General features: G+C 39.3%; 1 protein-coding gene across 2 annotated transcripts in view; it reads right to left on the bottom strand.

Moving 5' to 3' along the window:
• LOC139939486 (uncharacterized) overlaps nucleotides 1–13942 on the bottom strand; it is a 52504-nt gene that overhangs the window by 13309 nt on the left and 25253 nt on the right. The window contains exon 1 of one of the 2 annotated variants that reach the window (XM_071935444.1): nucleotides 6630–6844. The exons of the other annotated variant lie outside the window; for it this stretch is intronic. The gene's annotated coding sequence lies outside the window, so the exon portion shown is untranslated. Of the gene's footprint in view, nucleotides 1–6629; nucleotides 6845–13942 lie in introns of those variants that run through there. 2 annotated transcript variants of the gene reach the window in all.

Raw genomic sequence — 13942 nt, 5'->3', positions numbered from 1 at the left:
TAAGGAGACGGATGTCATGTGAAGATGAACAATCACTCGAGCAGACAGTGAAATTACGCAAGATTTGGATCGTGTTTTGCAGCGTGTCTCCGTCTCAAAATAGATCATCAATGAGTTAATCTTAAATGAGGATTTTCCTAGACCGGAACGAAATAGATAGATGGGTGCCATTGAAATTTATCTCTGAACTGGTTTAACATTCTTTGTCTCTGTCTTTATGTAGAACTTAAATGACTTCATCCTAAACAAGGCTTTTCCTAGACCGGAACCAAAAGGATAGATGGATGCCATTGAAATGTATCTCTGAACTGGTATAACCTTCTTTGTCTCTGTCTTTAAGTAGAACTTTTAAATTAAATCATTTCCATCAAACAAGGCTTTTCCTCGACCGGAACCAAATGGATATAATAGATGGGTGTCACTGATATGCATCTCTGAACTGGTTTAACCCTTTAAGTTATTTGTCTCTGTCTTTAAAGTAGAACATTAATGACTTCATCCTAAACTAGGTTTGTCCTAGACCAGAACGAAACAGAAAGATGAGCCACTGAGATCACTGAACTGTTTCAACCTCCTTTGTTTTTAACACACACATAATATGATTCAGAGCACAACTGAGTAAATCTGAAGCAGATTTTTACTAATGACTTCCTCATCATATTCCAAATAAAACAAATTATTGGTTGGATGCAAATTTGAGAGACCATCAACCGACAAGGTTGTTCCCACGGCACAAGGTGTCAGATCGTCCACATCACCCACATGACATACGCTGTGTGTGTGAACAGACCATAGTTTTCCATTACAAAACACATAGGTTGAGAAATGAGTCATTTAGCCAACATCCTCCATTGTTTTGTTGGGTCGGACAAAGACCTACACTTGTACGTGATGTGCAGTGAGCTATTTCACAATAGAACTCAAATGGAGGGGCGTTGGAAACTGGTATGGGGTATCATTTCAACCTTCACTTGTCGAATGACTGATGCTCTCTACTCGAGACGGTTTTGTGTTTTGCCTCCTCTCGGTGTGTATGTGAGAGTTACCGTGGCAACCGTCTCCACAGTGAACTTAAAGTAATAAATGTACATTACGCATGGGTCTCACTCGCCATGCATGACACACATCTTCCGGCTCTAACCACTGGAGCAATTTCCTTAGACATTAATATGGGAGGATTAAACCAATGGGTACATGTACAATTACAGCTGTTGTCTCAACAAGGAAGGAAGACAAATCGAACAGCATACAACAATGATTAATCTGAATAAATCCCATACCAGAAACACTCCGTTTAGGACATTAAAACCAGCCTCTATGAAGTTGACGACTGCAATAAATATTTTTGGGAGTGCACTTTCCTCTCAAGAATGTATAAAAGTGGGACGATTTCAACTATATGTAATGAAATCTGCAGGTTTCAAGGCTCATCATCACTGAAAAATGTTGGGGGAAAATGAGTAAAATACCACGGTGATTGAGTCACGCGGCCACGATGGTCAGGCAAACTGATGACACAATGTTTCAATACTCATTGAGTGTGCCCCATCATTAACGGGATAATTGAAAACAACACTTGTTTACCAAGTCCCATTCGCTTGAGTATAGGGTATTTTATAATCATGTTTGTGGATTTTGACCAGTGAACGTGGATGAATGAGTTTTACTGGACCATTATTTCAGAAGCTTTGTGTCTAGTAAGATGAATGGAATGTCAGGTGCTGATGAACAACATGTACTTTTGTTTGTTTGTTTGCTTGTTTGTTTGTTTGCTTGCATAACAACTTGATACACAGTGATGACATCAGTGCAAATTATACCAGGGCCCAATTTCATACATAAGAGCTGCTTAAACAAGAAAGAAGCAAGCACAACAAATTATGCCCTATCAAAATGTGAGAGTTTTAAAAACATGCAAAATGTGGTAACAGCCTCAGATTTGGCCCCTAACAGTCTTGTGAATCAACCGAAAATTGTTTCTTATTGCTTCTATACATTTTGTATGCACTCTTCATTTGGTATTTGTCAGTATTAACCAATTACATTATAAACCCTTTGATAATCTCCAGGCACAAGTAGCTTCCAGCAATAAAATTTCTTTAAACCTCAAAGCTTTCCCACAAATTATCCACTAAAAACCCACAAATTTTGTGTCAAAACAGTACAGTAATAAACTTCAAAAGCACAAGTTGGAAAGTTTCACCGAATGAACTAACCGCCATACTGAATGTATTAAATCCATGCCAAAACCTTTTCCGCTTTCTTCCTTCTAATTTTGCTCCTCAAACCTGTCCCCCGAATATTCTGATTCATCAACCTCATCGGACCACAGCCTGACAAAACCACAATTCCCAAAGCACTTTTTAACAACATTCATATCACTCTTTTTCTTAGCATCAACTCACCCTCCTTGAGTAAGAAAGTCTGATTCTGTTTAAAAATGTTACCCCTCCAAGTCCAATCCAGACAGATTTTTTTTTGTTTTTACGGGGAACATTAAACCCTCTTGGGTCGGAAATAACCCCACCCCCTGTTGAGGGAGTAGATCCTGTACTAGGCAGACGATATCAAGTTTAGATCTGTCGAAAGCAATTATGGGGTGTTCTCCCCGATGAAGGAGCACAAACGCCCGTAAGCGTACCACTCCGTTGCTCCGAATCTTCCTGTATGGTACAAGTATATCCAGATACTGTTCTTTAAATATATTAAAGTTTAATGAGATCTGGGCTTGATTTCACAAAGAAAGTCCTGTCCCAACCAGCGCTGGTCCCAACTTAGGACTCTTTAGGAATTATTTAAACTTACACTGTAAGGCTAGTCCTAAGTTAGGACGAGTAATCTGTCCTAACTCAAGATAAGACTAGTCTTGACTATCTTTAACTGTGACAGTGTCGTCACAGTTAAGCAAAGTGTGGTGCCATGACCTGGTGGGCCACAACACAAATCGCTGTAGTGATATGAACAACTCATCTTTAGATGAATCTTTAGCGCTTTATGAAATCGGCACCAAATCCAACAAATGTGATGGTACCTACTGACAGAAACAAATCACTTTTCCTTTCAGTCACAAACACAACAAACTATTGTCTTTTGATCAGCCAATTCTAACCCTGTTGCACTCACTTCCTCAACAACAATTTACTGGTGATTACATGCACTCCATCCCAGCTAGGGTCCTACTACCATGTTGGATTTCACAAACAAAAATCCCACACCACAAAACAAAATCACTCTGCATCGACAAACTCATTCAAAATTCACTGAAATTCGTCATTTGAGACTTGGGTTTCGATTGTTGATGTACCACCTTGGCACTAGCATAGCAGACTCTATGACTGTAAACTGTAGTGTGGTTTTCAGGGTTTTCTCAGCAGGGGATGTGTTTAATATTAACTACATAAATGACACCACGTACCTCTATGGTGGTACAGACTTGCGGTTAATTGTCATTATTTGCCACTCAGGTCAACGTTGGCCACTCTCTGAAGAGGTCTAGCAAAAAAGGGAAGTCCCCATATTTTGAAGGGATGAGAAAGAGCTCCCAGGGCATTTATGTTGAAGCTGAGGTTGTTGTTTATGTTTTGTGTCCCAAGACTAAACCACACATTGTGTTGTTAGAGACTGAATGCATGGATAGAGAATGATGTCATTAGACAAATAATGCAATTTGTGATTTGCATGAAGGCCAGTGGGTTGAACAAAGGGTTTCAAGGAGACTGTACTGGTGAAAGTAAACTTGGTGTGGGAATTACGTTTTGAAATGCTCTCAAGTTTATTTGAAGGACTTTGTAAGAGGTTGGGTTTGCTTGTTTATGAATGTTTACAAAACAAGTTATCATGTTACAAAATGAAAAATCGTGCAAATTCTCTGCAAAACTAGAAATGAGCACATTCTCTTCGCGAGCATGTTTATGTGGAGTATAGACTTCAGTGGAAAAACACCAGACATCCAAAAACTGCCCACCAATTTGTTGTTTCTTTAAAATATAACTTCCATACTCGCTACAAAAAACTTTGCTTCCAAAGACAAAAGAGAACCGAAATCAATACATACTAATAAAAAACCAATAACATGCCTTTTTGGGCCAGTGACCACAGTGACTGGTTTGTGCCTTCAATGAAGCCATTGTCATGCCACTGTTGCCCCCAGTGACTCATATTTAACCAGCATGCCTTGACCCCTTTCATGGGGTAAAAAAAAAAAGAGGAACCAAGAAACCATAAGTCTCCAAATATGGATAGTGTGGTGATTAACACCACAGACTTTTCTACACATCCTGAACTTTAAAGGGATCTCTTTGTAGTGGTATCCTGTTTGCCAACATGGTCATCGATAAACAGTTAAGTCTGTCCAGTACAACATTAATCTATCTTCTGGGGTCAGGTGTCGAAGTGACCCACTGCACTTGTGGTGCCCTCTGTAGGGTTCCAATTCAAATTTACAATTTCTTCATCGACTTGCTTGCCCCCTCACCAGAAGAAAATTGCTGTGCCCCTTCAAGAGTGAAGTTCAAGGCTTGTGGGGTTATCAGCATTTCATGTTGCCAACCACCAATCAAATTGCTTTCTTTGTCATTAACTTGCACCCCCTCTAAAAAAAGCATTTAAGTGACACAGATTACTCAAAAAGCTTTTCCTTTAATTTGTTCATATTTCCACTGTAAACACTAGTCATCTTAAAAATGAAATTAACAATAAACCACTTCCTCCCATACACTCATTCAAACACAGCGACCACCTTTTTTTCTGCTGTCCACAAAAGAACGTTTCCCACGTTCTAATCATCGCCACAAATTTCCCAGATGTAGTTAATATTCACATGATGTGTATAGCAGATATACACACACAACAGAGGACTGGTCCACTCCAGTCTCTACTCCACACCACACACATGTCCACTGCATAGCATGGTGCCTGACCACACTGTGTATGACTCATCCTGCAGCTACCTTGGGAACGCAAGGATAGAGCTAGCAGGGATATCCAGCCTGGTAAAGGAATCACTACGACACATTGCGAGAGATGACCAATCAACGTAAGAGGAAACGTGATCCATTTTCTGACCCTTGGCGCCCTACGGCCCTGATTCCTTTCAGAAGTAGTAGATAAAGAAACCTAAAAGGTTTACAAGTTCACCACAAAACAATTTTTATTTTGAGTGTTGAGGGGTGAGCTTCACTACTTCACACAGAGTACAATAAAACGACGTACAAAGAAAAACCAGTGATTCATTTGCAGATGACAAACAAAAAATGTCAGACTTTTGTTGTGAGAATTATGCACTTAGACTTAGAGCTATGTACTGAACCAGAAACATATTCTCAGAAGTTGCTTTTAAAGTAAATCTAAATCTTTCCAGTCCACATGGATCACTTTGTCACAGAAAGTAATTGGCTAAAAATCTCTCCAACATTTTCTCAAAATGATCATCCTCATAAGACAAGTTATATGACAGTACTCTTTCTTAACAGTGTTCCGCTGGCCAAATACTAGTTCAAACACCCTGGGACCTGTCAGAATTCTCTCCAAGCAGCCCGAGAGGCTAGTTTGGTGTTGAAAAGCATCTTTATTTAATACTAAATATGAACAAGTGAAAATGCTGGCTACAAATGACAATCTAACTGGGCAGTTCTGACATCCCTATGGTTTCAACACCCCGGTGTTCCCACACCTCTAGTGTATTTTCCTAACCCTACCCTAACCCTAACACTAGCTTGTAAATCATCAGAGAGGTTTCCGAACGTACACCTGTACACCTGTGTCGGAACATTCAACGTAGAGAAGTCACCAACTATTATCCACAAGTCACTGAAAAGTTACAGTAAAACCTGATTGATTCTTCACTTTCTGTGGAACAGAGTGCAAATATTAAGAACAAAAAGCATTTTTTTTTTAAGTACAATATAAAATGCATCTCAAGGAGAATACAAACTGTATCTTAAACAGTCCATGCCTTCCTCAACTGAAAATGAAACTTTGATAGATGGGAATTTTAGTGTTTTATATATATATGCAGTCCGTCTTAAAATACTTACAACCGCAACTCAATTTCAATAAACAAGTAGCTATCAGTTTACAATGTTAACAATCACCTGATTACATGAAATTGTTTCGGTTCTATTTTTGGAGTGAATCCTTCCCTCTGTAAAAAAAATATAAGAGTTTCACAACTGTATTCCACAAGACATTGACAGTTTTGAATGCCTTATATATGCAGAAAGTGTTTCAATTTCTCTAAATGATTTATCAAAAGACTGACGCCATGCAGGATACTTAAATCAACAGACACCAAAGATTTGTATTTCGTTATGCAAGTTTGTAATTTAAATTAGTTGGCCATCTCCAGAAATCAACTGAGATTTGTACCCTTGATGTATCTATCTGCAGACTTGTTTATTGTGCAAAACACACACAGAAAATTCAAGTTTGGAAATATAACTTACAATTGAAGGCACATCAACAGAAGTTAGGAACAACGGAGTACACTTGACTGAAACTTACACTTGGTACGACTTGTCTTTCTGTACGTGCACTTGCAGAGTGGTGCACAAAATCAAACCAAACTAACTGTAAACAAACTCCAATAATGAAAAGAATCATTGATGAAAATCACACTACAATATTCCTACCTTAAATTGACTTAGTCCACCAATTCCAAGCAACAAATCCCTTCTCCACAAATAAATAATTCCACAGCGTTGGTCGTCGAAAATATAAGAACTGGCAACAACGGGGAGACCACACTACAACATCACATCTGTTGGGACTCTGGTATGACAATAGACACTGTGCTAAAGGGAATCCCTAATTCTGTGCTGCTATATCACACAGCTTCAAGCTGACACTACCTATTCAATGACATGGCCCAGTAGAAACAAGTCACAAGGGAAATGCCTCACTGTTCCTGCTTCCTATGACCTCATCGCCTCATGAATTATGCATGACAATCCCTCATCGGCCAATCGTAGAGCCTGGGTTTCCCCTCACTGCTGGGTAGTGGTTGGTCGACCGCACAACCATACACACTGCAGTTTATGGATGGTCAACGTGTATGTGTACAATGTGAGATCATTATCTTGTGATCAATTATTTGTCAGCAGGGAGAACCGTAGTGTTTTCCTGTTACCATGGTTGGCTGGAAGGCTCTCGTACAGGGGCATACACAATGTTATTGCACATTAATAATGTTGATGTGAACAGTGGGGTAAGAGGTGTGGTTTTGTAAAGCAGGTGATCTCACATGATCAGTCTAATCCATCAAGGGGCTGTACAATGTACGTGACTACATTAACGTCAACACAAACTGAACTCTGTAGTGTGAGATCATAACAAGACTAAACTGTGCACTAAGGACTCCGCATTTAATCACAATGTGGGTGTGGATTAGCTGTGATGATGAAAAATTCATAAAAAGGGAATCAGCCAATCCAGTATCTCTACTACTAACCAGCTGAGGTTGCTGTGCAGAGACTTTCTACATGAGACGGCATAGTGATTAAGCCACACCTCTGAGAGGTCCCTATGGAAATGGGTCCCAGTGGAAATAGGTGCATTTTCTGTGTAGTTTCTTAGCATCGGTTTCATTTGTGTATGGTATAAATTTATACCGAGTTTTCCATTTAGACGCAGCTCATGATTATGCATGACACTGCTATTCTGTTTTATTTTGCATAGAAAAAGTATCAATGCAATGACACAGGGGAAGAGCAAGTGACAACATGCATATTCATCAATGAAATCTGTCCAATCACACTCTATCTCGACTGAATATTCATTAGGTGAACCTGTCCAATCACGACATCTTCTCTGTCATGGCCTCACTTGAACATGAGTCAACGGGAGAGTAGCGGGAAAAATCACAAGGGAAAGTGATGACATGATATCATTGGGTATAGTCCTGATTTCGCCAGCAGACAAAGCAGGATGGCACCAAGCGATGTGAACATTCATGGGGGGAGAACCGCTGGGGAAAACCCCTCCATATTCAGGCTCTACGTTGTTGTCGTACTCCCCACTGCACTCGCAGGTGCAATATCCATTACATTACAAGTGCACTTTGCGTTCACATCAAGTGCAACTTCCTGTGCACACTTCTTTTCTTTCATATAAGAAGTTCCTGAAACCCAAGATACATTATTTACTGTTCCTATTCCGTGCATTCTATAAAAAGAAAAAGACTTTGGCCCAATTGCATTGAGTTGTTTACGCGCAGCCTTTTCCTTGAAGTGAAAACAAGCTTCTCGAAAGTGTAAGCATCAGGCCAAATTTCATAGCTTTAAGCACAAAAACTTGAAAGTGCAAAACAATTTTGCTTACTGGAATAAGATCATCCCCCGAAATCAATGTCACAAGAATCATGACTGGTTTTCTGCAAAGGCTTGATCAAATTTGTGAAACAATATTTTCTGCTCTAAACAAAATTAGTCTCAGGCCAGAACCTAAAAATACGCCTGCTAAAAGCATTGTGGTTCAGGTCAAGATTCTTGGTGTTTGATTTACAAATAAAACCTGAGCCCTGCGATTTTGTTTCCAACATTGTAATTTTGTTGAAAATTAATCACTACAAAAAGCATTCTCACTCTAGCAAAACTGTAGCTTAAAAATCCAATTCCCGAATATCAGCCAGGAATTATTGCAAAATAAAACTGATTCTCAAGTTCAGGAATCTGAATGAAGCTCTTAATACAGCGGCTCCAACATTGTAATTTTGTTGAAAATTAATCACTACAAAAAGCATTCTCACTATAGCAAAACTGTAGCTTAAAAATCCAATTCCCGAATATCAGCCAGGAATTATTGCAAAATAAAACTGATTCTCAAGTTCAGGAATCTGAATGAAGCTCTGAATACAGCGGCTCCACGCAGACTATCCACTCTGAGGTGCACTGGGGGCAAGAGGTGAGAGATTCCCATCACTTCATTTCCGAGTGTTCCTTCTTACAATTCATTAATGCAGCCACATGTCTATCCTAACCTTTATGTAAATAATCAACTCGTGCAACAATGCAACTGAGAGACATTGGTGAATGTTTGATCACATTTAACGATGTCACACACCATGCACTTGATTCATGAGTCTGGATGAAGTCTAAGCAGGGGTAAAATCTTTTCAGGTCGACCCTTTTCATCAAAAGGTAAACCCCAAATCAATACTGAAGCACTTCACATCCCTATTTTCCAGAGAGTAATTTCAAGGAAGAGAAACACCCAAACCATAAACTTAAGATTCATCATCACAGAAGAAAGTACAGCCCTAGAGTAAGAACTCCCATCCCCCTCCTCCCTTCTCCAAGAAAAGCAACAAGGAACTACAAGTTATGACTAAGAGGCAAGGTATGCCTGCACTGCCCTCTTACTTCCAATTAAGTACATTATTGGCAGTGAAGACATGTATACTAGCATAGCTGAGGTAATAGCTGTAATAAACACACCATCCACAAAGAAAGAGTGCCAAATCCCACTTTAATTAAGAAGCAATTCAACAGTAAAATATTGACAGGCCCTTTCTCTTTCTTGGCACCGTGTAAAAGATTAGTTTCAAAACAGACTCCAGTTTCACCACCATGGACTGTTTCCAGCAAATTCCAGCCGATGTGTTTGGAAACTCGTTGGAGATTGGTGCCATGGCCAGGGTGAGTAAGCGGACAGTCATGTGCCATTCCAGAAACACCCAGACCTGGGAGAGTAGTTTGTTGGAGGCTTTGACGTCAGAGAGCTCTTGGGTGTTGATAAAAAGATCGGGTCACAACTCAAAAGGCATAGGCAGGGTACATGTTTGGTAGCGTGATCATGAATGGTAAAACTATTTCTGAGGTCATAAGATCATTCCTGTCCTTCGGTGGGTGCTGTACGGACCAATGCACACACGCTTGGTAACAGTGTACACACTAGGTATATGGAAAGGAGTGTTCCTAGTGAATGAACAATGTACACAGACGTACACAGGTCTCTGGTCTGACCACAGGAATTTCATTGACACAAGGGATTGACGTCATCCCTCAGTTGGGATCTCTACCAAACTTGGCCAAAACCCATCGAGCAAGGACAACCAACTGCACTCTGCAAACAATTGTTAAAACACCAAGTATGGTTTGTGACGTGGGCTATTATCCAATCTACCATCCCACCATTAATATGAACTGTGCGTGTGAACTTAACAATAATGGACCACAAAATTGTGCCAAATTCGCCTTGACTTTCGCTTCACTAATTGATCAGACAATGGTTTATTTTTAGATGTTAAGTTTATTTTTGGAAAAGGTCTTCCCTTCTTGTTCTTTGACTTTATTGGAAACTCGATGATCCAAAGTTAATCACTTTTACAAACGACCCTCTAAAATGACCATAAATGGCAACCATTTACCCAGTGACACATTAATTTCCTATTCAAAGTCTGAACAACCGCCAAATAATGATATCAAATATACTTCCACACAATTCAACAGGAATTTGTTTAGAATTATTTGAATTCCAGACCACATGTTTATTGTTGCCACAACAATGGGTGACACATTTTCCTTGTTCTAAGGAAACTCACCTTACAATCAAATACACCTGGATACAAAAACTGGATATAAAAAACCCACTGAAATCCATCGGAAAGGCCGACTATTCTGTTATAATCCAAGTTAACACATTATTACCAGTTAGGTAATAAACTACAAGAGAAACTGGCCGGCGATGCTTCTGTAACACTTTTCGTGGCCTTGGCGCCCCCTTTAAAGCCTTCCCATACACTTCAAGATCTTCCAAAGGAAGAGCCCTTTGCCTTACACAATATGAAAATGGCCTAGCCCTCTCAAATTAACCAGGCATGATACTTGGTCCTAGAAAAAAGGTAGGAACATTTTACCAAGAACGAGATATAAATGACCTACCTGTACAAGCACTGTAGGCTTTACTACATATTTCAGACTATAATCATCGGAAATCAGACTTAAAGGCAGTGGACACTATTGGTAATTACTCAAAATAGTTAATGGCATAAAACCTTACTTGGTGACGAGTAATGGGGAGAGGTTGATGGTATAAAACACTGTGAGAAACGGCTCCCTCTGAAGTGCCATAGTTTTAGAGAAAGACGTAATTTTCTACGAATTTGATTTTGAGACCTCAGATTTAGAACTTGAGGTCTCGAAATCAACCATCTAATCGAACACAACTTCGTGTGACAAGTGTGTTTTTTCTTTCATTATTATCTCGTAAGTTCGATGACCGATTGAGCTCAAATTTTCACAGGTTTGTTATTGTATGCTTATGTTGAGATACACTTACTGTGAAGGCTAGGCTTTGACAATTACCAATAGTGTCCACTGCCTTTAAGTAGGAAGAATATCATGCCCGAGAAAACAGCACATCTACAAAAACTTCTTAACTGTCTTCAACTTAAATCGTTCAACTAAAATAGAAAAATGAAAATCTCTGGGATTCAGTTACACACATATTCTCCCATCCCTTAGGCATGCTCTGCCTTTGAGCATCTAAACGCGCAGCCTGTGTGTATATTGTACATCCCCAATTGTCTTTGCCTGATAGTGACACATTGAGAGGGGTGTTTCTCAAGGATCAGCTGTCCATTACCTTGATTGCTACAGTGAATCAATCCAACTTAATACTGCCAGGATGTGACAGAATAATTACTTGGATGGCTTCGGGAAACACATCTACTAACCTCCCTAAATGCAACCCGCTTTTTATTTTAAAGCAGCATGCAACGGTTTCGTCCAGCAAAGATTTCGTGCAGGGAACGATTTCTTTGAGTAATTTTGCACAGCTCTTTGTGAGCTTGAGGCCATGACAGCGACATTGGTATCAACCCATACAGTTCTGCTCGATGTTTTAAAAGCTTGTCAATTGTTTTCTTGAGTCAAAGCTGGCGTTAACAGCTTTGGAATCACCATCTGTAAAATGTATGTACAAATTGATTGTTTAATTTTAAAACCAATATGTTGTCAACAAGCTGTCCATGGTATATCACGATCATCTTTATAATTTCATATTTTTTGTCTGCATACTTCTGTTGGTTTCATACTGTGGAATAAAACAACCTGAAACCTGAAACTTGAAACTTAAACCAGAAACCAGAATTACAGGGTTTAGATACTATACAATACAAAGTCCACAACTTCGACAAATGTATAAATAGGGCTGCACCATTCTTAATTTAGCAGCCTGAGTATTATCTCAGAGTGTGGTACAAAACCTCTGCGTCTCATTCTTTTGATTCTGATTTTAAACTATATATATAAAGAAACATTCTTTAAATTTCCGGGCTTCATTGCTTCTTTGTATCTTTAAGCCTCATCACATGATAAACCATACAATGATGAGGACAAGATTCCGATAAATGCAGTATTTCTCTGATTTCACTCCGATCTGATTGAAACAGGAGCCCCTTGCCTGCCTAATGGAAGCGAGTTTTCTACCAAACACAATATCAAACTACAATTGAACAACCCCAAGTGTAGCTCTACAACAACTAAAGTATCACAAAACCTCTCGTCATTTGGCTCTGACTTTCCGAGAGGGGAGAAACGGCCCCGGGGTTTTTCTTCTCTGAAGTCGTCAAAGAGGTTCTAAGCAAAGCAGTATCCCTGGGGTTGCCAGGGTTGCGCTGCTAAAGCCTTGCCCGATCATAATGGCCAAGTGGACTCCATTATCTTGGACGCTTTTGTTTGGCAAAAGTGCTTGTTGTGACAGTGACTAACACTCAGATGGAATGGATGGCAAAACTTATTGTTTGTATCTACATTGTGAGGCCAAATAAAATGAAAACATGTTTAGTGCCAGCTTGCTTCCTTTTTAGAGGCCGCTTCCTTTGTTTTTTAAACGAAAACAATTTTTTTTATTAATTTTAACAATCTCAGACGAAAACAAGAAGAATTGAAAAAAAAATGCCCAGCTGGTTGTCTTTAAAAACGTGTCGGGCGGCCAATTTGTGCATAAAAGAAAAGAAAGAAGAAAAAATCCTTCCTTTTTTCAGAAAGGCAGGACGCTAAACCATTTTAAATTTTATTTGGCCTAATGTGTCTCTTGGGCTCTGCTGACATGTCTGCATGCCTTAAATGAGTTGCCGTCCCTTATTTTATTAGAAAGCTCTTTGTAACTGGCAAGATTAAACTGGATTTGAGAATGTTCTTTTTTAGTGCCTTTTTTCCATATGCACACAGATGTATCATGATTGGGACAGAGTAAGCATTTAAGCATGCAATGAAGGAGTACAGTGGAGAGCAATTTCCGAAGAGACTTTTTACGACAGTTAGAACCTTTTTAATTTAGGTTCCCGCTATCTTTAAGACAATCAGTTTCCAGGACAAAGTGAAGAAGACAACGAAAAAAGCTTGACATTTGTACATCTATGGGAAGTTGACATGCACAAGTAGTAGATATCACAATTAATTTACAGATTAACAAAAAAATAGCAGTAATGAAATATGGGGAACACACAAAGTATGTGTACCAAAGACATTTAATTAGATTGGGGGGGGGGGGTGGCTGTCTTAATGCTTGGCATTGCGGATATCCAATTATTACTGGGAGTTAAATCACATTTAAGAGCTGATCAAATCTTTGAGGAAGACCACATTGCTTAAAGCTGGTGTACAGCTTCAGTTAAAACATCTGTAAATGTTTGTCTTACGCTTTGACACTTGATATGAGAAAATCCTCACTTTTCTGTACCATTTCAGAACAAACTATATATGTTCACAGTGTAAAACTATGTAAAATTGAAATAGAGGCAAGTTCAAAGCCCCCCCCTTACATTATTCATAGAGCTGCCAACATTTGCATCTTGCAATCGGGATATTTAGTACAACAACCACAAGGAATTTACAACTGGAGTTAAAGTTTGAACTGATGAATGGAGTTACAAGTACAAATGTTGAGATGTAGCGAGTTCCAGCATCTGGGTCCTGCTACTACACTGAGAAGACGATGATGG

Source organism: Asterias amurensis, chromosome 7, assembly GCF_032118995.1.
Source record: "Asterias amurensis chromosome 7, ASM3211899v1".
NCBI lineage: Eukaryota > Metazoa > Echinodermata > Asteroidea > Forcipulatida > Asteriidae > Asterias > Asterias amurensis.
The sequence above is the reverse complement of the archived record's forward strand: the minus strand, read 5'-3'. Positions and strand labels throughout refer to the sequence as shown.